Source organism: Vespa mandarinia, chromosome 22 (genome assembly GCF_050613455.1).
Source record: "Vespa mandarinia isolate Hongniang chromosome 22, ASM5061345v1, whole genome shotgun sequence".
NCBI classification, from domain to species: domain Eukaryota; kingdom Metazoa; phylum Arthropoda; class Insecta; order Hymenoptera; family Vespidae; genus Vespa; species Vespa mandarinia.
Genome location: NC_140831.1, coordinates 469,575 through 495,387, shown reverse-complemented (window position 1 = coordinate 495,387; position 25,813 = coordinate 469,575). Strand labels below are relative to the sequence as shown.

The following is a 25,813-nucleotide window of genomic DNA, read 5'->3' as shown; positions in this document are numbered from 1 at the left end:
GCGATATTCGGTAGAGCGCATTTGTCAAGGTTTAAAGCTGCGCACACTTTTGCGACTTTATCACTTGGTGGCCGGTGCTCGCGCTTTTACCGCGTTTTCGACGAACCGACGAGACGCATTAGCGATATTGAAAAAGCTCGCACGCAGGCGCGCGTTACGCGAATGCGTAACACGTGAACTTTCCCCACTTTTTTTTCTCTCTCTTCTCGAACGAATCCCCAAACTTGCTCGCATTTACTCTTCACGGCTATGCCAAGAGAAGAAGGGGATGGAAAAGCGCAAGAGAAAGACAGAGAGAGAGAGAGAGAGAGAGAGAGAGAGAGAGAGAGAGAGAGAACAACTTTTTTGCGAATCAAAAGACGAAGAATAAATACGAACGCAAAGCGACTCGAGAGTCGACGCGCCGACGCTTTCAAAGGGTCGATTCTCTGATTAAAGGGTACTTTCCCAGGGTTTGCCAAGTATGTACGCCTCTTCTAGAAATACCTTGCGCTTTTTTCTCTGACAAAGCTTCGATAAGTACGCTTCTCCGCTCCTTCGCGTAAAGAACAAATTTTAATAATAATCGTTTACTATACCGCGAAAAAAAAATCTCCTTCGTTATATCCTCCTTTAATCTAGTATACGTCTCATTATTTTCGACAGAGAGCGAACTATTTCATTTTGTTTGAACACCAGCACATCTCGAATGAATTCTATAAGCTGTTACCATCTATTATCTATCTATATTTCTTCGATATGGCCGAAGAAAGCTGATAACGAACTCTTTTATATTCCAAATGAGATTTCATTCGTTCTCTCGCGTATTTCTTATCCATTATGAGTCTTTACGATGAAAAGGAATAAGTACATAAGAGTACTATATAATTGTCGTTAATTTTATGTTTTTAAACCTACCCATTTTGTTTGCAAGCAAAACTATTCTTTTTTTAATGAATAGTTCTGCTTTTTATAAGCTTTTAAAGTTTCTTTGTATTTCATCTTTTCATGAAAACGCTGCGATACTATGAATAATTTTTAACGAGAGTTCAATATTTTAATTCGATATAGAAATTGTCGTTCACGTACTAGAAGAATTTCGAAAGTACGGAAATAGGATGAAGACTTTCGAGAAAGCATTTTAAAAGGGAATATTAAGAGTCGAAAAATTATAGCCTAACGACGCATAAAAATGGGAACGGCGTTACGCATTCAATGCGATAAATTATGAGCGACTGATAATAATTATTATAATGGAGTAGCAGGTGGTAGACCGTCGGTAATTCTCGCAATGCGTTTTAAATAAATGAGCCTCGCATTTAATTTGTCGACTGCGCACTGTACAATCGGTCATTAAGGACAAGTCGTATAGGCTTTATCACGATAGACGCATATGGAAAGAAACGCGTCGTCCGGGAGGTTCGTTAGTCGACGAGCGACGTTCTTCACTTTACTGCACCCCCTCGCTTGTACGATCCACGTGTCGAGGATAAAAAAAAAAAAATGTCGAGAATCTCTCGTCATTCTCTCCTTCTATTAATCGCAACTATAAGTCGTGTTACTTTCGTTACGACATGCATCGGAAAAATCGATTCAGTTTATGGGCTGATCGTGCTACTTCGTTAATAGTACAACTGTTTTAAGAAAAAAGAAAAAAAAAGGAAATCATCGAATGAACCATATTTGATCCGTCCGATAGTTAAAACGATATCGAAACTTTTTCCCCTCATGTAATTCTCATAAGCAAATCGTGCAATTATGTACCTACGGCTTTGATCTGCTGTGTATACTAGATGGGAAAATTAATTTTAATTATATTAACAAAATATGAAACGCAGCGCAGTTCAAATTATAACACGGAGCAGAAACTAATTAACTAAATGATTGAAGTGTAATTATTAATTGTGGACCTCCCTCTTCTATCTCTCTTTCTCTCTCTCCCTCTCCTCATATTTTATTTTCCTGTTCTATTTTATCCTTTGGATCAAAGCCCAAAGGTTTTATGAAACAATTCATATCGTTGCAATGGAGACGACCAGTTATTAAATAATGCCGCAATATTAAATACCTTAATGAATAAACAATAAAATTGTAATAACATATTTCATATCAGAAGTTAGTTAACAAAAAAAATGAAATAGAAAATAAAAGCATTTTCATTTGCTTACTCTATTGTTAACGACGTACTGCAGTGTGAGACTTCTTCATCGATAATACTTAATGCCTTTTTGAGGTACCGAGCATAATTCGATGTCGAGTGAAAAGCTAGAAGATAAAATATTTCTATTTTGAAAGAGAACACATATAACGCGTCAATAATTTAGATGGAAAAAATGACGTACATTTTTTCATCCATACGAAAGCCTAGGGGAACGCCTTTAAACAACGGCTTCACCAATTCTCTCGATTATATCTTCGTAAGGCTTTTGTAGGACACCGTATCGAGCGTTCCATATATATATTTCGAACCACGATATCATTGGCTGGCCTCTCGTAGAATTCGAGCCAAAATAATTAGGGGTGATGGTAGGTAGAGTCTGTGTACACGCCATGCGCGAGATCGTTTCGCCTCGCGTCGTTGCGCGCTCTTTTAGATCATTCGATCGGTCGTTGACGAAGAGAGATAGAGATAAAGAGAGAGAGAGAGAGAGAGAGAGAGAAAGAGAGAGGGGGGGAGGTAGACAACGAGTCAGGAACCTGACGCGTACGGGGGTGGGAGCGAGCTCCGAATTTGGGGTGCGGAACGTAACAAGCGTAGCTAACGAGCTACAGCAGATTTTATGGGCAGATGGAGATGATGCGATATCCGCGATTGATGCCGCATATACCAGAGAATGGGGGATGCAGAGACTACCTCCAAGTAGGGTTTCCTCAGCAATGAGACGGATTTGCAACATCCTCTTATTATAACGCAAGAGCCGCAACGAGCCGCAACGAGTACCCCAGCTTGCCTCGAATGACTATCTTCGATATTACCGGTGTTATCTTAAAATTATTTCAGCCTTGTCATTTATATCCCTTTCATTGTCCTTCTCGCATAGATCATTTGAAATCATTTAAGCTCGGAAATTTGTGACCAATGTATAATATAATTGTAATATAAAGAACGAATTAAAAAGAAAAAAAAGCTCGCTTTACTTTGGAATTTCAATGATTTGAGAAACTTTTTATTTCGACTAAATTACGATATGTCTTTTGTATTCACGTTTATATGATTTTAATTATTTGCTAAAATATAGAACAAACCGTCAAAAAGTTATTATAGCTTGCAAACGAATCCTGATTAAAATCACGAGAGGCTTAATCAGTCTAATGCGTTATCGTAAAGTTTTGCGAATCCAATGTTATCTTGTTCGAAATCATATTCGTTTTCCCGGAGTTGGGTTGGTGAACAATACGTATCAACGTACGTACGTGCGCCTACGTATGCGTGTGCGTATGTGTGTACGAAGGGATGGACGAACTCGCACGTGCGTATTAAAGTCGGACACAAAAAAAGGTCGATTTGACGAGGGTCCGCCTGCTATGCCGCGATATGTCCATCATCAACCCCGAAAACGTGAGCGCGATGCATAGGTCGAACTTATTTTATAGGAAAGAGATAGAAGAAGACAAAGATGGATACGGGTTCAACTATTCTGAAGTATAATAAACTTTGATAATAAGTCTTGCCGAGAAAACTTGTTCTATCGAGCTTTGTCTTCGTTATCTCGTGTTATCTTATGTTATCTTGTCAGAAAGGATCGATGTAAACATATTTAAGAAATAACAATATTATGTCGAGCTAATAAACTCTATTCGTTTGATTAAAATTTTCATTACAACGTAACAATTAACTATAGTAACTTTTCTATACAAATAACGCTTATTTATTTAATATTACAGTGAGTTTTTATTTACTTTTGCATATTCTTATTTAATAGCAAATAGTCTCTACAGACTAAAAACAACATTGATCTCTATCATCTTTCCTCGTTTTATAGCGCAGTCGTCCGTTTCGTTGAGTCTTAATTACCAAGCACGCGCTTTACACAGGTCAGGGCATCCTACGTTTCTTTTCTACTCATTTACGAGCTCTCTTCGATTTTTCACGGTTCCCCGATGAAGCGGAAAGTTTGGTGGGTTCGCTGGAGGGATGTCGTAGAGAGAGAGAAAGAGAGAGAGAGAGAGAGAGAGAGAGAGAGAGAGAGAGAGAAAGAGAGAGAGAGAGAGAGAGAGAGAGAGAGAGAAAGAGAGAGAAAAGGTAGTGCGAAGGTCCGGCTATCAGATATACGGAAACAAAGGTCGGAAGAACCTCGACTGAATTCTATGAGTGGTCCTCCCTCAAAGAAGCAAGAAAGGTAGATGCTATCCTTTGCTCGTTGCCGCATCATCCAGGAGGGTGGTAGCGATGTTAGCGATGATGACGACGACGCGACGTTCCTAGCCGGTACCTCCTGCTACCGGACACTTTCATTAGCTTCTCTTTTGTTCTATGGATATTGCTTTCACGAGTCCACTTTCATTTAGCCACGAAAAAGAGAAGAAGGATTATACTCCTTGAAAGAATCGCCGAACCGTTCAACGATGGATGAACAAAAAAGCCAGGCTTCCGATCGTCTGACCTCTTGTTTCACGAAGAGAAATAAAATCTAGCGACGTTCTTGAATCTTCTTAATTTTTTAATTCTTTTCAATCTCTTAAGGTTTTAAATATTTCCAAATCGATAAAAATATTCTAATTGAAGAAACGATTATCGACTAAACTTTTGCTAATTATTGCAAATTATAGTTTAAAATATTGGAAAGATTTTAGAAATAATTGTCAAATTATTATATCGTGCCTTTTATATCGCAAATAAATGAAGATTTGAAGTGACACATCGGTGTACGCGTAATTAGAGAAAATTTCTACGAGTAGAGACAAAATTATTGGGATGGAGGTAGCCATGCGGAAAACGTGCGGGAGTACTGCTCATGAGAGAGAGAGAGAGAGAGAGAGAGAGAGAATCGATGGAAGCTATCGGACACGAGAGAGCGATGAAGATAAAGGGTGGTTGGAGGGAAGCAAACGGGAAAGAGGAGGAATACGGAAGGGATTTTAATGTACTTACTTGAAAGTAATGGAGGAGTTTGCTCGGTGGACACGTCGTTCGCTGTAGGAAAAACAAGCACTACGCCTGACAAAACAGAGCGCGGCTATGCGCTTTATTTACTCGCTTCATTGTTTGAGTTTTTTAATGCATCTCGTATATATATATATATATATATATATATATGTGTGTGTGTGTGTGTGTATGTGCATTTATATATGTATATATGTAAGCATGTATATGCATATATAGACGGTGAAAAGGGGAGAGAGAAAGAGACAGAATGACGAAGGGTGTGCTCGACCAGTTATGTGTACCGAAGGTTCTAGCTCGTTGGGGATGGCTCTAGATCAATCATATTTTTTAGGAGACACCAAGCAAGTTAGGTAAGTAAGTATATAGAATGCACCGATGACAAAGAAAGGTAAAACGATCGCGGGACCAATCTGGTACGAGTAGATTTTTCTATGAACAGCAAAGTAGTAACAAAAATTGTTGCATCGGGCAAGAACCAGCCATGCATCTTGTGAAATTTTCTCGACACAGGTTGATCACTCGGTGTACTCTTTTTATCGATTGTCTCTGGTTAGGAAAGATAATATAATGTACATATCCACATACTATCTTTACCAGGATATTCCTGGTTTTCCTTTTTACTCTATTTTTCTTTCTCTCTTTGAAATTATTCTTTCTTCATAGGATCAAAAAAAAAAGAGAACTAAGGCGGAGCCTGTGTCATTTTCGAAAGAAATTCGATCCAAAGTGATCGAAGGAAAGCTTTCTTATCGATCTCGTATCAAGAGATAATTATTATTACAATTTCCACGCTAATAATCAGAAGCACACATACGTATACGCGTACGTACATGTATCTCCATGAATCTCGTACGTAATGCCTTTGAAGCGAGTGCTTTGACGGGGGCGGCACGCGGACAAGGCACGCGGACGGAGCACGAGGACGAAGCACGCGTACGAGACACAATTGTCAAGTCAGTGAGACGCGAAGGGTGAGTAGAATATCTGCGTGAGAGCCTGCTGGTGCGGGTATCGATTCGAGCAAAGGGGTTGCATCCTCTCGAGATCTATTTACGGTCTCTCTCTCTCTCTCTAGTTCTCTCTTCAACGACGTCCCACGCGTGTGCGTCTTTTCGATCTCGAGCCTTCATCGTCGCCTTTAACGTCATCGACCTCCTCAACGTCGTCCTAATCGGTAAAAGGGTCGATAAGCGGAACGCGTCTACCAGTTGGTCTAATTTACGTGCAGCACGTTCCAACGTTTCAATTTGCCTTCGCACTAAGGATTATTGCCCTGTGAGCAATCGCCTTATGATTTCGACAAGATCGAATCGTTTAATGTGATTCACTTCAATGAGATCTTATATTTTAACTGGATTAATAATTTCGACGAATAAGTAGAATGGATTTATTGATCTCCTTATAATGACGTTCAATATTTGTAAAAAGTTTGGAATATTATTTTATTGACAGAGATAGGAAATACTTTTGAAGAATATTTTTAGATAAAGTAATAATTTTTCTTTTTTCTTAACGATTACAACATTTGGAATATTTAATTCGACATTTTAAATAAAGAAAATCTGTTCGATAAAGATAGATGATTTTAAAAAAATTTGTAAAAAATAAAGAACCCTCGTTTTTTAGCGGATAGGGTGTCCTTTTTCCCTTAGCAGAGCGTGGTTTCGATCCACGGACCTCTGGGTTATGGGCCCAGCACGCTTCCACTGCGCCACTCTGCTTCGATGATATCGACTTTCAAAGTCCTTTACTTGATGTCCATCATAAATATGACAAATATTTATTTACGTTTTTATTTGTTCGTCTGTGACCGTATCTGTGAAAGCTTCTTAAGTACGGACGACGGATCGTAAATTGAAAATCCTTCGGTACAAACAAACTCGTTTTTCCTTTTTCGTCTTTCTTTTATTTGCATTTAATGGAAGAAAAAGAGGGAAGAGAAAGAAAAAGAGAGAGAGAGAGAGAGAGAGAGAGAGAGAGAGAGGGAGAGGATTACGTGTCTAGATTCTCTTTATACCGCCTAAAATATCCGCTTTCACGTCAAAGTTTTGCAAGAATCATGAGTCTAAAGCAAGAGGCATCGAGGAAGTTTACGAGCTATCCTCTCTCCTTTCATCCCCTCCATCCGTCCTTACCGAAACTCTTGGGGAGCTTAGATTTACGTAAATATTCAAAAAGTTTTATATTTTAATTAAACCATCGATGGGGTGAGAACCAAGTTGAAAGTATGGTTACATATTTGAAAGAGTAGATTTTATAATTCTCATATATTTTAGATCAAGAAAGGATTCCTTACGCGACCGCTTACTTACTCGAAAATTAAATCGAAGTGCGTCTTAATCGTTTGTCGGACTAGTCGCGAACTCGTTGAGAAGTCAATGGATAATGAAGTGCCGTCGATGGCTTTATCGGAAACATTGGGATAAAAGAAAGAACGTAAGGGGATTGTTCTTTTCGGATGGAAGGAGACTTTTCTGGTGGGAAATACTTAACTTCTTACAGGGAAGAGGAGGAACGAGGACATCCGGATTGCTCGATGGTAATTCGTGTACAGCGTTTTGAGAAACTCGACTCTCTGCTCTTTTATCGGATTAAATGCACTTCAGAACGGATGGGGAACAATGGTCGTCGACATTATTCGAGTTTTTCAGCTCACTCGTCTTCTCTCTTCGTTTTGCACACTCGTCCGAATCATGGCAGGTCGATTGTTTCTCTTTCTCCTTCTCTTCCATTCTTTCTTTCCGTCTCTTACCATCCCCACCCTCTACATTCTCACCCTCCTGTTCTTTCTGTTTTCATTACTACATTAAGAACTTTCTCGACAAGCTCTCAAGTTAATCCATCCTATAAACTATTCCAAAGGCAGTGAATGGAAACGCTCGATCGATCTCGATTTCGATGTCTTTAAGAAAACCTTTAAAGATAAGTGTCGATTAAAAACGGAAATTCTTTAGTGCAGATAACACGTTCTGAAGCGAAAAGTATTCGTAAAGACCAGGAAGATAGCTCAGATTCTATTCAAGCTCCGAATGATTTTACTTTTGATCTCAGAAACGAAAAGGACCGCGAAAGAGAGGCGATGGCACTTTGCTTTGCGGTGAACGGACGGTGATCCTCAGCGAATGTGCTCTCGTCTCTTCGTCGCTGCGGAAGGAACTAATCAAGCGAACGGAGATAAGTCTTCCGATAATGGAATCGACTATGAACACCGGCGGGTTCGAGACTCTTGCCGTTGCTCCCGACGCTTCTGTGGTTTACCATAGTGAAGTCGTACGGTGTCAGGATTAGACTGGGCAATGAGTTACGGAAACGAATCTAACGTGATACTGTAAGTACAATAGTTTAACTCTCTTATCCTTATTCTCTAGGATTGAAATTGGTACATGTATAGAGGGCACGTTTGAAAATTAAGGATCGGCTTTAGAAATTTTTTTATAGTCTCGAGAAGAAAGATAATAGAAATTGAAAAGCGAGACGTTTAGTTTTAATTCACGTCGAACCAACGTTAGAACCAACTCGATTGTTCGGAGCGGACGATAATTAACTGACCGAGGAGAGTAGGAGCGATAGTTCTTAATGAAGGATTAAATTTCATTATCGTGTGCTCCGCCGCGTAATTCTATGCCTTAATCAGGGCTGACGAATTTCCTCGAAGAAAGTTCGCCTTTACGAATCGAATCGATGTGTCTCGTTAGTGCGCAGCAAACGGAACCCGAGCGAAACGAGGGCTAGCTAGGTAGGGTGTGGTGCGAGCCATCGACTGGATGGCATGACGAAGACATCCTTATTCGGAGAAAAGAAAGAGCCTAAGGAGAACAAGGAGGAATTGTCCAAAGGGAAAAGAGGAGTCAAGCGTTCGAGGAGAGTTCCTCTTCGCTCCGAACTACCTTCACGGCTGTGGAATAATAAACTGTCCCTTTGCAGTACATTGAACGATTTTCTACGATCGATCAAATGGACGACGTTCTCCTTCCTTTTCGTTCCTTCTGTCGAATCGTTACGAGCTAAACTTCTCTCTTTTCTTCTCCTTCTCTTTCTCTTTCTTTTTTTCCTTTCGTTTCTCTCCAAGTTACCTCGTTTCGTCGGAGTCCATGCATCTCGAGCGAAATTAAAACTTTGCCTTATTACCGATGCAGTCTTCGTGTCTCGCTCTTTTTACGTAATCGACGAAGTCCAACTGTTCCTCTAAGTGACTCCACCTCCCTTCCCACCCCCCCCCCGCCCCCGCCCCCGTTTCCCCACAACCGAGAGTTCAAAAGCGTCGTTATGGTTTTCCTTCGAATTTCCGCGTGTATTCTTAACGCATAAATTCGTTGTCCTTGCGACGAATAATCGGACGAGAAAGTAGAAAGCTCTAATCTTCCCAACGAAGAGTAAAGGAAGAAGGAGAAAGTAGAGAAAAGTTTAAAAAGTTTTAGTAATTAAAAGTGAAACCAAGAGGCGAGCCAGCCACGCGAGAGCTTAAACAAATTCATCTCTGGTAGAGAGCACGAGTTAATCCATTTTTATCGAAGGTACCCTTTCGCGAAAGCTTTTCAAGTAATTCTTTTTACAAAAAGAAAAGAGAAAAAGAAGAAAAAAAGAGGAAAGAAAAAAGAAGAAACCTGACTCAAGTTTGTCGGACTCGCCGGAGATAGGATGTTCTACGAAGTTTTCACGAATAGCAGTTACGAAACCTTTGTTGCATACTCTTGGTTCTCTGCTCTTTTTTCTTTCTTCTTTTCTTACCATCCATCTCTTTCTCTCTTTTGTAATTTGATATATCCTTAATGTCCTTAACGTTCGATAAAACAGGAAAACTCTTTGTCAAGAGGGTGCCCAAGTGAAATCCGATAGAATGCGTTCAATTTGAAGCTAACTTTAATGGATCGCAACGGTATCCAATCGTGGTTTATGTTGGCATTTTTAAATTGTTTTGACGGCAAGATAATGAAATCTCGTTGCGAAAAATAGCTTGGCCAATAAAAATGTTCATATGGCATTGTCGAACGAAATGATGCCTGGTAAATTAATCGTAAATTAATTGTTTTTTCATTGGTTCGCTGATGATAATATGTTTCCGGTGTTTCGAAATAATAATCGAATAATTCACGTTCGTTCGGTCACGAGAATGAATTCTTTAGCAATTTATTTTTCGTATAAAATGTTATTACATCGTAGGATTATTAAGGTATTTAATTTTTCACATTCCAATCTTAAAGCACTTTAATAAACGTGCGCTATATCAATTCAATAACATTGGTACACGTTGATGCGAACGGTATACTTTTTTCTTCGGTCGTTATCACTCTTATAGAAAAATGTATCTATGCTTGTTACCAAAGATATTGTGTTTCACGATACACCCATTATCCAAAATCTTCCAATCCTGTTTGCGCGCAAGTTCGAGCTCCAGGCTTGTCTACAGTGTTTCGGCTTCGTTAAAGAGTAATACGGGGATGGTCGATCGAATCATCCAATTTCCGGACAAAGACCACGTTAACCGCAGCCTCGAAGGCCGAGTATCGTCCGTTAGGACAGTATTTTTACTCATCCATCGTTCGTTGGTTATAACTCGGAAACTATCTCGTATTTGGACAATCGATAACGTCTACCTGCCTATATATACATATGTATATGTATATATGTATATACATATATATATATATATATATATATATATATCTACGATAAGAAACGCAATCATGAAAGTCTTATACCAAGTTGGTTTCGAATTAATCGGTCCTAGACGATTAAAAGGTAAATAAAATGATTGAGCTAAAGAGTATCGCGTATACGCAAAGTTCATTTCGGATCGCGTTTTAAAGCATCAGCCGTTTTAGTTCCTAATAGGAACTAGGAAGAGAAGTACGTCAAACGGTCCTCGAAGGGCACGATTTACTGGCAATATCGTCTGAAACGATATCAGACGAGATACTCCCTTGACGGGAGCGGACTTCGCTAAGATCCAGATCGTCGAAATGGCTCGAAAGCGTTTCTCCCGGTAGTTAGACGAACGACTAATCCATTCGGTCGATCCACTACCGGCATGTCTACGATGTCTACGTTTTCCAGCGGGACGAGAGATCGAGAAAAGGCGCTTGGAGGAGGAAACTCTGCGCAAGATCTCACAGAATTTAGGATTCGGATTTCCCGTCAGGGGAAAACTTCTGACGATGCGCTAATCCGTCGACAGAATCTTATCGGCGCCTGATAAAATTACTTTCTCGGCATATTATTTCTCTCTCTCTCTCTCTCTCTCTCTCTCTTCCCCCCCCCCTTTCCTAAACCTATTTTATTTTTTCTTATTCGCTTGGTATAAACCAAGATTCCTTTAAAGTCGCGTCCCACGGAAGAGGATTATCAATCTCTTTACGATCGATCCAATATCGGACTCACCGTTTGTCCCATGGTTCCTTTAACCACTACTATAACGAAGTTATCGAAATAAATTTTTGAATTTCTCGCCGAGAAGGAAGATAATCAATATTTTAAACCAATCGATTTTCCTTGCTAATCCCTGGAAAAACGCGAGAAAACGTTCAAGTAATTCGACGAACTAACTCGTTCGATCGTATTGCCATCGTAAGTTTAGACCTAGAAAGTTCAACTTCGAAAGGTGCGGGAACTTGAGCGGCGGAGGACGTTCTCGTTGGATTTACTTTCGAGGAGGGAAAAGTTTCTTCCGAGAAATCTCGACGCGGTTATGACGAGCGCCTTATCTCCCGGCGAAACTACCGTCACTCGGTTAAGAAAAGTTATGTCGAAAGTTTGCATTCCTGGCCTAAAAGGGCGCCCGTACACCGAAAAAGGACTGAAAACTTCTCGATATAGTTGAGTCGGGATGAGTATAACGAAGAAGTAGAAGAAGATGAAGAAGATAGAGAAAGTGAGGGAGGTAAGGAGAAAGAAAGAGAGAGAGGCCCGATCGTTGTAAATCACGCCACGTCGACGCGATCTTTTTCCCACCATTAGGAAATATTTCAACGGCGTCTTGTTCTCTCTTCTTTTTTCTTTTTCTTTTTTCTTTTTTTTCCCTTTTTTTTCTTTTTATTCTTTCCTTTCACGTTACACCACAGCAATTATAATCTTATACTTTTCAAAATACGTCGTTAAAAGTTTGCGCCTCAGAAAATTTGTTTGTACTAGAATTACATTTTCATTTGAATTTTAACGACCGTGGATTACATCGAAAAGTAGACGCCACGCATCGAGAATGAAATGTTAAAAATTTCGTTGTTCCGTACGCCGGGTAATGTCGAAGGGCGAATGAATTTTTCTATAACTCTTTCATAACGTAGTATTTCCAAAAAATTAATGTATTTCTTAAAACAGATCCCGACGTTGTTTAATTAGCAGATAGATGTAATATAGACTTTTTAATTTTTCATATTATCGAAATTATCTTAGTAAAATTTTAATACGACCATCACATTGCTTTGTCTTCAACGTGACGCGATTAAAATAACGCGGGCTGCGCGCGAGTATAAATTAATTACACGTAGTAAATACTGTGCGGTATTTCGTGTCGCGTGAGTTCCAAGTTTGAAACAATTAACCCTCGGGCCTGTTATCTCGGCAACATGCGGAGGAGAGAATCTTGGTGAGAATCGAAGGAACGAGAAGAGGGAGGATACATGAAGCAAGCCGCTTTCGGAGTGCATCTCGCAATTAAATGATTTATTGCCATATTATCGCGTCTGGAGTAAACCACGTTACACAACTATTTAATCTTCTTTGATAGAAGACGAGTTGATGATGAAGTCGTTGTAATGGAGTGCATCTTTACAATGAACTCATTCAGGAAGGTCTTTCTTACGAGTGATAATGAAATAAAACAAATCGATATACATTTCTTCGAAAACAATAATAACAAAGAGAGAGAGAGAGAGAGAGAGAGAGAGAGAGAAAGAGAGAGATTTTACTTAAGTACAATACAATAATAACTCACATTAGTCTCATTATGATGTAACGATAATAAAATTAATCGCATGTCGTTTTTCACCGATATTCAATGCGAATGAAAGAAATTTTTTTGCGATTATCGATGCATTCGAGCATGCATAACGAAGTCTTCGTTTGTTAATCCATCATTCGATAGCTCGATTCGAATCCATTTTATTCGCGTCGGCTCTCGTTTAGGGTGTTCTCTTGAACCTGCTATCGTCTATGAACAACGTCGGTGGTCGATTCGGTTCGTTGAATCTTCTTGCTCACGGCATCTGTCTGACTTGTGTCGTTTCAAGAATATCTGCCCGGTACGATAACCAACATGGAACTTTGTATTTTGGCCATTGTCCAGGAATCGAAAGTTACGCTTTTACTTTTCGCATCGATCCTTTAAAGAAGAATCTTATCATTGTATCTACTCGATTCCGCCTTTCAAAAAGAGAGAGAGAGAGAGAGAGAGAGAGAGAGAGAGAGAGAGAGAGAGAGAGAGAGTCTCTTCGTAGTTCTCGACGCTTTGTTCTCGAAAGCTAGATCATAAGTTCTTTCAACGACCTCCAAAGACCGTGAAGCATTCCTTTCTCCGTTTCTCGACTAATTTCGTTAAATCACTGCGAGAATAAAGCGAATAGAAACTCGGGACAAGGATAAAATTCTCTTGCAAAATGGGATTGAAAATAAGATGGATATAGAGTATCAAAGTTTTGAAATACCCGATGAAAGAGAAAGACGAAGCTCGTGCTCAGAGTAAAGGCAAATAAAATAATAAAAGAACGACGAGACGAAGAAGTTTATGGCAGTGGCGCGAAGTGTTTTGCCAGTTTATCGAGGTCGAAGTTCGTTACCGGACGCGCCACGGAAATGGCGAAACCTTGTCAGTCAGCCCTCCCAGAAATGCTTCGTAAAAAGAGAGAGGGGAATGATAGAGGGGGAGAGAAAAAGGAAGGAAACGGAAAGAAGGAAGAAAATAAGGGAGAGAGAGAGAGAGATCGTCCCCCCTATACGTAGCAGGTATACCCTGGCTATACCTTTAGGTTGTTCTTTAGTGCGAATTAATTTGAATTTAAGGGCAAGGCCACCGCCTAACCTCCGTACCTACCAATATCTCGTAGTTTTTCTAATTTGGCTAATTACACGTGGAAAAAAATTACATGGAGAAAAAATTTTTGTTTTTATTTTTTTCACGGTACCGGTTCTCGCCCTTTATTTTTTTTTCATATTATTTGCGAATCTGTTCATTAGGAAGAGTAACACATTTAATAAAAGAAAAAAAGGAAAATGATGAGAAAAAAGAAACAAAAAAAGGTGGTATTATTAGAAACATATGGTATTAACAATTGTATGGAATTTACGTAAACCGCGTTCTGGAGAGTTAACGTGCAGGTAATATCGATGGATCGTCCAAACGAACGTATCGGTGAGAAAAAATTTCCTGTCATTGTATAGGCGTCGATCGAGAAACGTGGCTTTAGTGAAAGCTTTGGTAAAAGCGCGGAGAGAAATCGGAAAGCGAATTGCCCGCAATTCCGTCCGTTCTTTCGCTCTCGTTTTCTCGCTTTTCAGGGGGTATTTAATTTCCGGAGAGAGATCGTAGAGAGGGAGATAGAAAGAGAGAAAGAGTGAGAAAGAGAGAGAGAGAGAGAGAGAAAGGGTGTGAGGGAGGGTGTTGGACGTCGCGACGGCGTCACTCTCGTAAACAATACTAGGCACCGATAGACAGATGCTATCCAAGGCCCCGAGGCCGCCGACGACTACGACGACGTCGACCATGACGACGACGATGACGACGACAACGAAGACAACGACGCGATGCGTCACGACGCTCTTCTTCGTGTCTGCTGCTACGCTTCGTACGGACGTTCTCTGATTATAGAGCGCGAACGGATGAATATAGATATTTATCTTCGTCCCGAGGGAATAGACGGCTGCCTATCGATCGACGGAAAGAGGGAAGCGGCATAGCCATCTTCCGTCATCCTCTCTAAAATTACGAAAAATCAAGATGGAGCATACCCTTGGCCAAGCCGTACGTTTCTCCTTCTTTATCTCTCTCTCTCTCTCTCTCTCTCTCTCTCTCTTCCCCCCTCTGTATAGCTGGCGTCGAGCTTTCAAGGAAAATTGCAACAAGGCTGCGCGACGTCGTGAAGGATGGAGAATACACCCGATGAAAATTTCTTTATCGTATACGAGCTCCCGGATGTCTACACGTTATCGTATACGCTTTCTTTTCTTGCTATAATACGCGAAAAAGTTAGGTAGAATTTGCATGGAAAACGAGAGAGAATATTTCTTATTTTCATCATTTTATCTATCCAATTTAGATCCGAGTACGAGCTTGTATTATCGATTATCATCCATTGTCGAGAAGAAATCTCCCTCAACGTCGTACAATTTTAATACCAACAAAATCGTCCCTGCATCGGTAGTATAAAACCTTTCGTAATGGTTTCGTCTCGAAGAAGAAACGATCACTATTCTCGTAAATATAGTCCCGTTTCTCTCATTCCTTCAGAACGAAACGGGAGACACGCGCGCGGTAATATTTCCCGAAATCCCATGGAAGTCGACGAAGGAAGGGAAGCTCTTTTCGTCCGATCTCAGAAAACTTCAATTTCTCAGCTATAACAATACTCACTAGTCCGATATCTATCCCTTTTCAGAGAACATTGAGAGCCGCTTGCCGAAAGCCGATCCCTTCTCTTCTCGCTTGCTTCGTTCTCGACGAATATTCTATCATAGCGATCGTTTCGATATTTTCGAGTTAGATATAAAATAAAAGATTTATAACATTTAATCGGCCTTTCAACTCGACCATTTTTCAATTTTCTACTTATTTTTCAAATAAATATATAGTAACGAGACAAGAAAAATTTTATAATCTTTGATATATGTATATATATATATATATATATATATATATATATTTGTTTTAATACTATGAATTCGGCTTACGGGAACGGTGAATATACGATGCGAATGTGCCTTCATAAAATTTCTGGGGAGCTTTTAGCGCGATAAACACAGCGCCAACCTCGATTTCAGCTATTTATTTCAGCTTTGTTTCCGTTGAAATGCCACTTTGAACGCGAGCCTACCGTGCGTACGTGATAATTTATTAAACGACGTCACGTCGGTATAATAAGAGCAACCTCCGCTTTCCTTCTCTTCCACCTTTTTCCTCTCTCTCTTTCTCTCTCTTTATACCACTGTTCTCTCCAATTCACCCGGGCACAGCGTCCATCTACACTTTCATTCCCCTCGAGGACGAGAGAGAGAGAGAGAGAGAGAAAACGAGCAACGGTGTTCCTCTCGACGTGCTTTTCCACCCTCTTCCTACCTCTTTCATCCTTCCACTCGTCCTTCCTTCCTCCCTCTCTTCGGTTCTTTCTTGCCTACATGGACCGGATTTTTATCACCGTCACTTCCATGTCCCGCTTTCACAGCCCTTTTGTATACTCTTCGACCGAGAAACGTAATCGAGTGGACACTCTCGTGCCATCCCACTTTCTCTCTCTTTCTCTCTCTCTCTCTCTCTCTCTCTCTCTCTTCTTGTCTATCTCTCCTCTCTCTCCCAACCGAGTTCGAGGGTGTCACGCGTAAACGCCACGACGATTTAAATGCAAATTTTTTCGGCAGGCTCTTACGGCCCTCTCTTTTTTCTCTTTCTTTGTATCTTCGTTCGCCATGGATTTACGAAGCTCTCTCTATCGAACGAGGTTTCCAAAAATAGTTGTTTCCACCAAAAAGTAGACGTGTCTGAGGTTTAAAAAAGAAAAATTTTAATCTTTAATCGAATTATTATTTTTTTGAATTACCTATATTAATGAACATTTTTTTTCACTCTACAAACGACGACTACGAGTACGAATCAATAGCCCTTATGGTCTCTTTGCAGCTCCGTTCACGATCATTTCCATAGAATGAAACGCCGCGCGCCTTTGTCAACGATCAATCGGCTGTCATGCATCAGAAGTGATTTGATTTCGCATAAACGGATATGAAAGCCAGAAGGTAAGGGTGTTACTTTGATTATTTGACTCTTTATGATTGCACGTCGTCGCCTATAGTGACATTATTTTGCTATATTATTACTCCAATGTTAACACTACGATTGTTGCTGACACCACAATGGTGTCATTTGTTGGTAGCGTTTATTGAACGGGAACCTAATTAATCCTGCTTTTTTCCTGTCCGTAATTATATACCGATAAATCGTCAACGCGCTTTAGGATGACAATGTTTTTAGAGGTGTTACTACTACCTACGTTTGATGAATTATAAGATATGGAAAAATATGCAGCCTTCTATATAAAACATAATCTAAAAGAGAGTATTTCGAACGAAAAAAAAACGGTTGAGAGTTAGCCAAGTGTGGTAATAAAACAAATTAAGTGCGCTTTTTGTTTGATCTATACGACAATAGAAAATTTTCCGATGGTTCTTTGTACGCAAACTATCGACCGGCAACGCGACGAAGAAATTTTCTATCGACAGATAATTCGTAGTCGAAATTTTTATCCAGGGACGTCCGAACGCAAATATAAGAAAACTTAGTTTTAAGCAACAATAATGTTCGTTCATAGTTCGAATGGGTGGTCATTGAAAAAGCGAAAACTTTGGAAATTCGGTGAGGATAACTGGTCGACTTGGAACGGGGGCAATATTTTCCATGCGAGAGAAGAACGCTCGAACGAATTGGTTCTCGACTATAGGAAAATGAACTTCCGTCGAAGGTTGGAACGTGGATTCGTAAATCGGTTGGAGGTTAATGATAAAAAATTCGACGCTTTTCGAAGTTCGAAGGCGGTCGAGTGGGTCCGTAAAGGTTCCGATTCGAGCGAACACGCGGCCGCGAGCTAGTTGGAATGAATGGCCGATGGAGAGCGAGACCGTAAATGTAATGGTTCGACTTTTGAGGCGATCGTGCCGATCAATTTGATTTCCTTTCTTTGGATGCCTTCTCTCTTCCTCTTGCCGTTCTCTTCGCTCTCTCTCTCTCTCTCTCTCTCTCTCTCTCTCTCTTTCTCCTCCTCCTCCTCCTCATACTCCCGAACCTGACTCTGGCCGATGCGGGCTGGTAGCCAACGAGATCTTCCCACTGCTACTACCTCTAGCTATCTCGGTCGAGGCACTTTGCGCTTATAGTAAGAGTACAACCGCGTTCGGGCATGGAACGATTGAAGACCGGAGGCGAAGTGCCGGGAGTACTAATCGCGTTCCCCGCACAATTTACATTTAATCAAAGGGAAAGCCCATTGGCCACGCTTCGTGCTATTTGCTTGCCATTGAAATCTTCTCCCTCCGTCGTTCCCTATCTCTCTTTCTCTTTCTCGTTCTCTTTCTCCCTGATTCGTTCGCCCACTCGACCGCTCTTTCACCCCGCGTGAATCGTCGTTCCTGTCGTGGACGGAATACGTAAAGTAGAGGCTCGGTTGACTCGTCTGATGGAAACCGATTCGTTCCCTGTCCGAATGCGACGTCGAATCGTTTGTTTTCGATTTCGGATCTCGCTGGTTGAAACGAACGTTCGTATCTTAGACAAAATCTCTGATGGAAAAGAAATCCATGTTTCGATTGCGCAACTAATAAATCGACGATTCGAGCGCGTCTTTCTCTTTTTCTTCGATTTGGAATGGTAAACGAAAGATCGCTGAGATTCTTTCGAACGGTACGGACTTGCTTTTCAACAGGGAAAATACGCGAGCGAGGGAAAAGTTGTAAAATGAAAAGAAATATTCCGATGGAATGGCGAGCACGGAATAAGAAGAGAAGAAGAAGAAGAAGAAGAAGGAAAAAGGAAAGAGAGGTGAAAAATGTGAAAGAAGGACGAACGAGAGGAGAATTTAATTTTTATACGAGAGTCGAAAGAAAAAAGGAGTGCTTGTAAAAGGCGAGGAAAGGGAGGAAAGATGTGGGGGAGTGGGCGATAAACTCGGTCGAGAAAGGATGGGAAGAGCGTAGAGAATGGAAGGAGCGCAAGGATCGGCGACAAAAGCAAGAGGTACCGGGAGCGCGAGAAAAGGGTCGCGCCGGTTCGTTTCTCGAGTATCTCGGATTTTCCATTCGTTCGCGTTCGCTCCGTGTCCTTTCACTCTACATTTTACGTTCTCTAGCCTGGAGCACTGCGAATCTGTTCGATAAAACAGCGGACGGACCATTAGCTAATCCTCTAGAGGGTAAAACAGCGCCGCGAGGCTTAGGGTAGGAGAGCGCCAAGATAGGAAAGAGACCAAAGGGACCGAGAGAGATAGAGAGAGGGGAAGGTGGTGGGCGCCACAAGGGAGATTTCGGAGTGTGCAATTGATTGGCGCGGCGGCGATGCTGACGCCGACGTTGGTTGATTAGAATGGAGCAACACGGAATTCCTCTCTAACCGACTAATGGCACGCCGCAACCTATGTTTACTGTGATCTCGGACTGCGATCTCGCTCTATGCTACTCACGATTTGTCATCTGCAATGCCAATGAAACGACCGACCCTCGCCAGAAAGCGGATGAATTCGATGACGCGACACACGCTTGCTGCGACTCATTCATCTTTTCCTTTTTTTACATTATTTTCCCAGGAAAGTACTACGATTTACGAATTCCTTTCTCTATTCGATTTATTTTTATTTCGAAGAAATCCACGTCCTTCGTAAATATGGACTAATCGTAGATTTAATCCTTCGTAGAAACTCAACGACAAATATTCCTAATGAAAATTAAATGGAACTTTAATGGCTTGCATTGATATACCGATTAAATTAGATCGTAATTATGCCGATATGCCTAGATATAATAGGAGTATACGTACATCTATATTTATGGAAGCGCGTTTCACGCAAAGTGATTTAGATCGATCGTATGTTACGAATTATATCATCAAGCGGTAATATCTCGGGCTTTGTTATCAATTAATACCGATAATTGGTTATTATCGTGATGTAAGCGGATATCGTAGAATACATATTCGCACGTTCGTCTCAAGAGTAGAAACGTTCGACGCATCTTACGGATCGATATAGATAATGCAAGTCTATTTGGTACAATCGTTTCCTGATACTCGTATTTACCTGATCGACGTACATACGATGTATGTCTATATATTTATATAACTACAATAACTATAATAACGCAAGGTACTGTTTCCCATTGCCATTAGCAATGTCGAGAGATGGCTCGACTTAAGTCCATAGACTCACGTTGAGTTTGATTTCGGTCTGGAGAGGAGGGTTTCCTGAAACACAAGGGTCGAGAGGGTCTTTGGTCGTCGTTGTTGAAGACAAGAACGCAGACATTAAATGGAATTATCGAGCTATCCCCGGGTTTTCAGATAGACCGGCATAGACGTTGTCGTCGTCGTCGTCGTCGTCGTCGTCGTCGTCGTCGTCGTTGTCATTGGCGGCTTCTCCCTTCGCATCCTCCACCCTTTCCAGTCTCTTTCGACCGGCCAAACATCACCCTCTTCAAGTCGAATCTCAATAACAATTATTTCCGTTATTAGAAATTTAATAAAGGGAGCGTAGGCGCGTACACGGGATACCGTCGTGTCGTGTTGCCCTTTGACGGCGAGTTGGTCGTCTGAATAGGCTGTTTTCGCCCTTTCTAATACCGCGAGGAGATATCCAAGGGTAACGTTTACTCTCTCGTGGAGATAGGGATGACTCGTCGAGAAGGCTTATTTCTTTATGGTGCCCGATGGAACTTGATCAGTGCCATCGAAAGGAGAGATTTTGGTATCATCGTTGAAAAATTTGTAAGAAATATAAAGAGAAAGGTGGCATGCTGTGAGAGAAGGCTAAAAAGAGAAAAGAGAAAAGCTCATAGAAGGGAGAGATATCCAACGGCACAGAAGAGTCGTAGCTTCACTTCGACGAGGTCTTCGTGTTCGTAGTAAGTGAAAAGTGCCGACAGATTCATCTGTATTCTATGAGCTGAGAATCTTGGCACAAAAGCCAGCACGATTCACACGTGCAGATTTACCTGGAATCTTTTGACGTTCCTATATTCGTACTCTCTTAGAGGAATGAACTATGTTTCCATTCCTCTCGTACTCCCGTCTAAGATTTTCTCATATATATGTATACATATATATATATATATATATATATATATACACAAACACACACGAGATCTCTGAATGCCTCGTATATGTAAAAGCAAAATGAATCTATGGGGAAAGAATAGAAACATCGTAAAATTAATTTTTTCGTACAATTTGCAATGATGAAGTCTTTGCACTAAGGAAAAAGGGGAAAAGTCCGCTCTAATCTTTTTTCTTTTCTTCTTCTTTTTTTTTTTAGATTGAAGTATAGCTCGAACGATGAATGGTCCTCTTAATTTTTCCAATAATGGCTCTGCGGTAACAAGGGTCGGCTGTTTATCAAGACTTCGATAGATAGACCACAACTTCTTTCTGCGCGTACGTATATTCTTGCACGGATAGTTTTGCGACGGCGCATTTGGTAAGCTTTTCAGGAACAAAGAAATGAAAGAGAATGATCGATTCTTCCTTTTCCACGTACCTTTTAATTGACAAAAATTATCTTTATTAAAATAAAATATAATACCGTACGTAGTGCACGATAGAAATTTCAAGGGAATTTAAATTCCTTACGATAAGGATAACTTATTCTGCCCATTTCATTAAATCTTTTACTCCCTGAGAATACCTTTCGAAAATGGTCGATAACACAGTCATCGAGTTCTATGTTCTTCCTCTTTCGAATCTGCATGCCAAAGTTTGCATCGATATACGAAATAGCGAAAGAAAAAGAAAGATAGCTATAGTAGATAGGAAGAAGAGACAGAGAGAGAGAGAAAAGGAGGAAAAAAATTTGACTACGTCTCATATCTAACCAGAAAAAAACATATTCCGCATCATCTTTGAATTTTCCTCCTTTGCCGCCTCCTTATTCCTTTTGCATGTTTGATTTCATAAGAAGAAACGAGAGGACGATAGTTCAAAAGCACTACGAGGAAAAATAAACTGCCTCGTGGCCGGGGTCTGTTATTTTAGCATTAACGATAAAAGCAGAGTATACTCGTTGCTGCTTTATTTATCTACTAGCGACAGATTCGCATCTTGTGTCAATCGTGTTGGTACGTTCCCCTTTTCTACTTGTAATAGAAGCCATGTACTCTTTCTTTCATCTTTTCTTTCTCTCTCTCTCTCTCTCTCTCTCTCTCTCTCTAGGTATATATATATATATATATATATATATACCTTTCCTTTTCTCGAAGCCAAGAAGATATCTTTTTGTTCATCTTAGATTCTAAGAAGAAAATAAATAATGGAAACATTCGATGCGCTAAAAGAAAACAGAGAAGAATAAGCAAAATATTCTGATGTAATTCATTAGATTTTTGTCGGAACGAGTGAGTATATTATTAATCATATTAATTATATCATGTATTTAATCCGTATCAGATAAATGTCACGCTCAAATTTTTCATCGATCGTTCGTTTCAATAAAACAAATTAGTTTAAAATCGATCGAGTAATAATGATGATTTTTATTAAAGGTGAGACCTTGAAAATTACTATTATCGTGGAAAAAAGGAACGTATGAAACGAGCAGTGTCTCGAAGGTACGACTCTAAGAATTCAATTAAATATTGTATCAGCGGTTTCGAATTACGCTCGTGTTTGCTCCGGCAATTTCATTAACGCGGTTTCCCCTCTGGCTTCCTGCATAAGTGCCGCTCGTTTTCTGCGGCGGCAGCGTGCACACGAGCGCCCTACCACGCGGAAATAGCTTTCCGCACGGCCGAACCTTATGACTGTTGGGTGTTCCGTTTAAAAGCCACTACCACCACGTGAAACGGCCGTTCAAATTTTCTTGGACCAGCAGTACTAGAGATCCATTTCTTTATGGATTTCTTTCGATTCAATGACAAATTTATTCTAATAACCTGAATATCTAATATAATGTTTCTAATCGATAAAAGATAATTAATTCATTAAATGGTTCCTTTGTTTTAGTTTATGTTACGTTACGTCGGATTATTCTTCAATATTTTTTGCTTCCCAATAAAAAGTGAATGGAAAATTAAATTAAAAAAGGAACAGAATGACTATCGTTCATAGTTCGAAGTCAATAGGAATCGGTCAGTATCCAATGTGTTTCAACCAGGAAGTCGAATTAATTTCACGTTATTTGAACAAAGATATTACCTCCATTCGCTTATTTTTCCTTTCACGTTCGGCTATCTTTGCACTCTGTTATAGAAACATCCGGCTGGTCTCTGTTTTTCGTACTAACTTTACCATAGAAGAGAAGGATGTATGATGCAGTATAAAATATACAAACGGCAGGTAATGATTAAATATAAAAGCCTTGAAAATTCGCCTCGCTCAATCAAAAAAAAATACATATACATATATTTTTTTTTTTCATCACATATCCGTATCTGCTCTAGGGATTGTATATCTATATAATATTAAAGTTTTAGTAGTACGTTTATATATCACGTATAAGCAATATATGTTCTCTTTCCAATAAAGCAAACGATATTGCCAAGGTAGAGATAAAAGTCTTGTTTTGCTTTTGCGGATCTACGAAATTTTAATTTTCCCTGGTTTTACACGTTAAAAATATCTATAGTGGATTAAATCTGGTAATACTAATGTTTCGAACAACCGCACGATATCTGGATTCATTCGAACCCTTTCGTTTGTATCTTTCACTAAATATAGTCGAAAAGAAAATTTTTCCAACGATCGAATCAATTTTCGCATATATGGCAAGCCATACTTTTTACGGCGAGAATTAAATACGTCTAATCCGTGCAACTTTTTCGAGTAATATTTATCAGTAATATTCCACGTATCGATTTTTATCTCAGTTCTATCGATAACATTGAAATAATATTAAAATAATGGGTAGACTTTTTTTCTATTTACTTTTATTTTTTCTTTCTCATTTTGGCACCATCACAAACGTCCTTATTATCCTGTCGAGGTATTATTAATTATACTTATTCACTGATTAAAAAGTTTCTTTTTGGTCTACTTAGAGTCTCAGGAGGGTGTAGTTCAGCGGATTGATGGGTATAACAGGGATGTCCATTTTGATTGTCAGAAGGTTGAAGTATCTTCTACTTCGGTGTTCGTGACTCACGAAACCTTGATGGATCGATTTGCGAACGACCATAGTTAAGAAGAGTGTACTGAGGGGTGGCAATCGCATGGTGAGAAGCAGAAGAAAGTGGAAAGGGTGAGAGAGAGAGAGAGACGCATTCGGAATACGTGATCGATGCGTCCATTCAAGTTGGACCGACTTTTACCGTAGGAAAACTTTCGAGATGCATAACTTTCGCGATGAATGCTTCATCGACAGATTTACGATAGCGCGTGCTCGCAAACGAGTACACGCGTGTTTACTTTGCTGCACTGCCCGTTCACGCGAGCACGATCTCTGAAAGAGAGAGAGAGAGTGTGTGTGTGTGTATGTGTGTATGTGAGAGAGAGAGAAGTAACCTCCTGAAAAAGCATTGAAAATCGCTCAGAGGCAAGGAAAAGAATTTATTGCTTCGCAGATTGCGAAATGTTACAATACGATCGAGACCACGAGCATTAAAAAAAGATATTTGATGCATTTGGTTATTTCGATTGCGACGGAGTTAATGGTCCTCTTTTTTTCATACGAGAAATGGAATTTATATTCGAAATATAGCTCGTTCCTCTTTTTTTTTCTTTTTTCTTTATTTCTTCGTCTTTCCATCAGCTTATATCGTTTTCTATATATCTTCGTGGTTTTAAATCGAACAAATTTATCCAGACTCAATTTGTGTAGTTTTAATCGAACGTTTGATCGTTGAGACAGTTCAATGACCAAATATCGAATAAGGAACGCTAATGAAAGAAAATATATATGCATCGACAAGATTTTCTCGATTAAAGGGAAATTATTTATTTATTTGTTTTTTCTTTTCTTTTTTTATCTTCAACGACCATACAGACAACCATGACGTAGTTTTAAAGGTACAACGTTAATACGTATGTATACTCATGCGCGTATATTATATGGATACAATGATCTTGTTTTTGAAAAATAAAAAAGAAAAAAAAAAGGAAAAGAAAACGAAAAACAAGAGAGAGAAAAAAGTAGGAGGAAAAGTGCTCAATATGCAAATGAGACTATCCATTTTGTTAATGCAAATATGCAAATATAGCGTCTGTCGTTGTTTACACCGCGTGCCTGCGTTACGGTCGCGAGGGAAAGACAGTCTTTTCTGTAGGAAAACCCAATATAGTAGGGTAAGAGAGGAATTCCAAATTTTACTACCGCGTCGACATTTTTAAATGGAATAGTTGAAAGATTTCTTAGAGGGATAGAGAGAGAGAGAGAGGGGGGGGAGGGAGAGGGAAGTAGAGTAAAAAAATTATATCTACTTGAATAAGTTTCTAGTTCGATAAAGAATAACGCGAGAATCATTCTCGAAGGCGCGACAGATATAAAATCTATATACGGTGTCCCGAAAGTTTTCGATAAGCTCTTAAAAGAAATGGAAGATCGATGCGAGAAACTTTCGACCGGTAAAATCTTCTTCAAAAATACAAAAGTTATCTCTCTCGAGAGGGAGTATATCCGGACGCGATCTATTTTTCTTCCGCAAGCGCGGAAGTGCTATTCTCATACAACGAAAAGCGAACAGTAATCCACGACTTTCGATAGCTCGAACGGTAACCGAGTAGATTTCTAAGGAAGGGGAATTGAAGGTACCACAATTGCTGCTGCACTGCGGCTAACTCGATCACATTAAACTTTTACACGCATCGACTCTAGCGAGGTTTAACAGTCCTAGACAACTTTT

The 25,813-nt window shown here is 39.9% G+C and overlaps 1 long non-coding RNA gene and 1 other non-coding gene across 3 annotated transcripts in view; one reads left to right on the top strand and one right to left on the bottom strand.

Moving 5' to 3' along the window:
• LOC118442821 (uncharacterized) overlaps positions 1–25,813 on the top strand; it is a 404,525-nt gene that overhangs the window by 282,687 nt on the left and 96,025 nt on the right. For both annotated transcript variants that reach the window (XR_014983515.1, XR_014983516.1), the window contains 2 exons: positions 16,908–17,023; positions 21,298–21,416. This is a non-coding gene — a long non-coding RNA (uncharacterized LOC118442821). The remainder of the gene's footprint in view (positions 1–16,907; positions 17,024–21,297; positions 21,417–25,813) is intronic.
• On the bottom strand, positions 6,736–6,807 carry TRNAM-CAU (transfer RNA methionine (anticodon CAU)). The gene has a single exon. It is a non-coding gene; the product is annotated as a tRNA-Met (tRNA).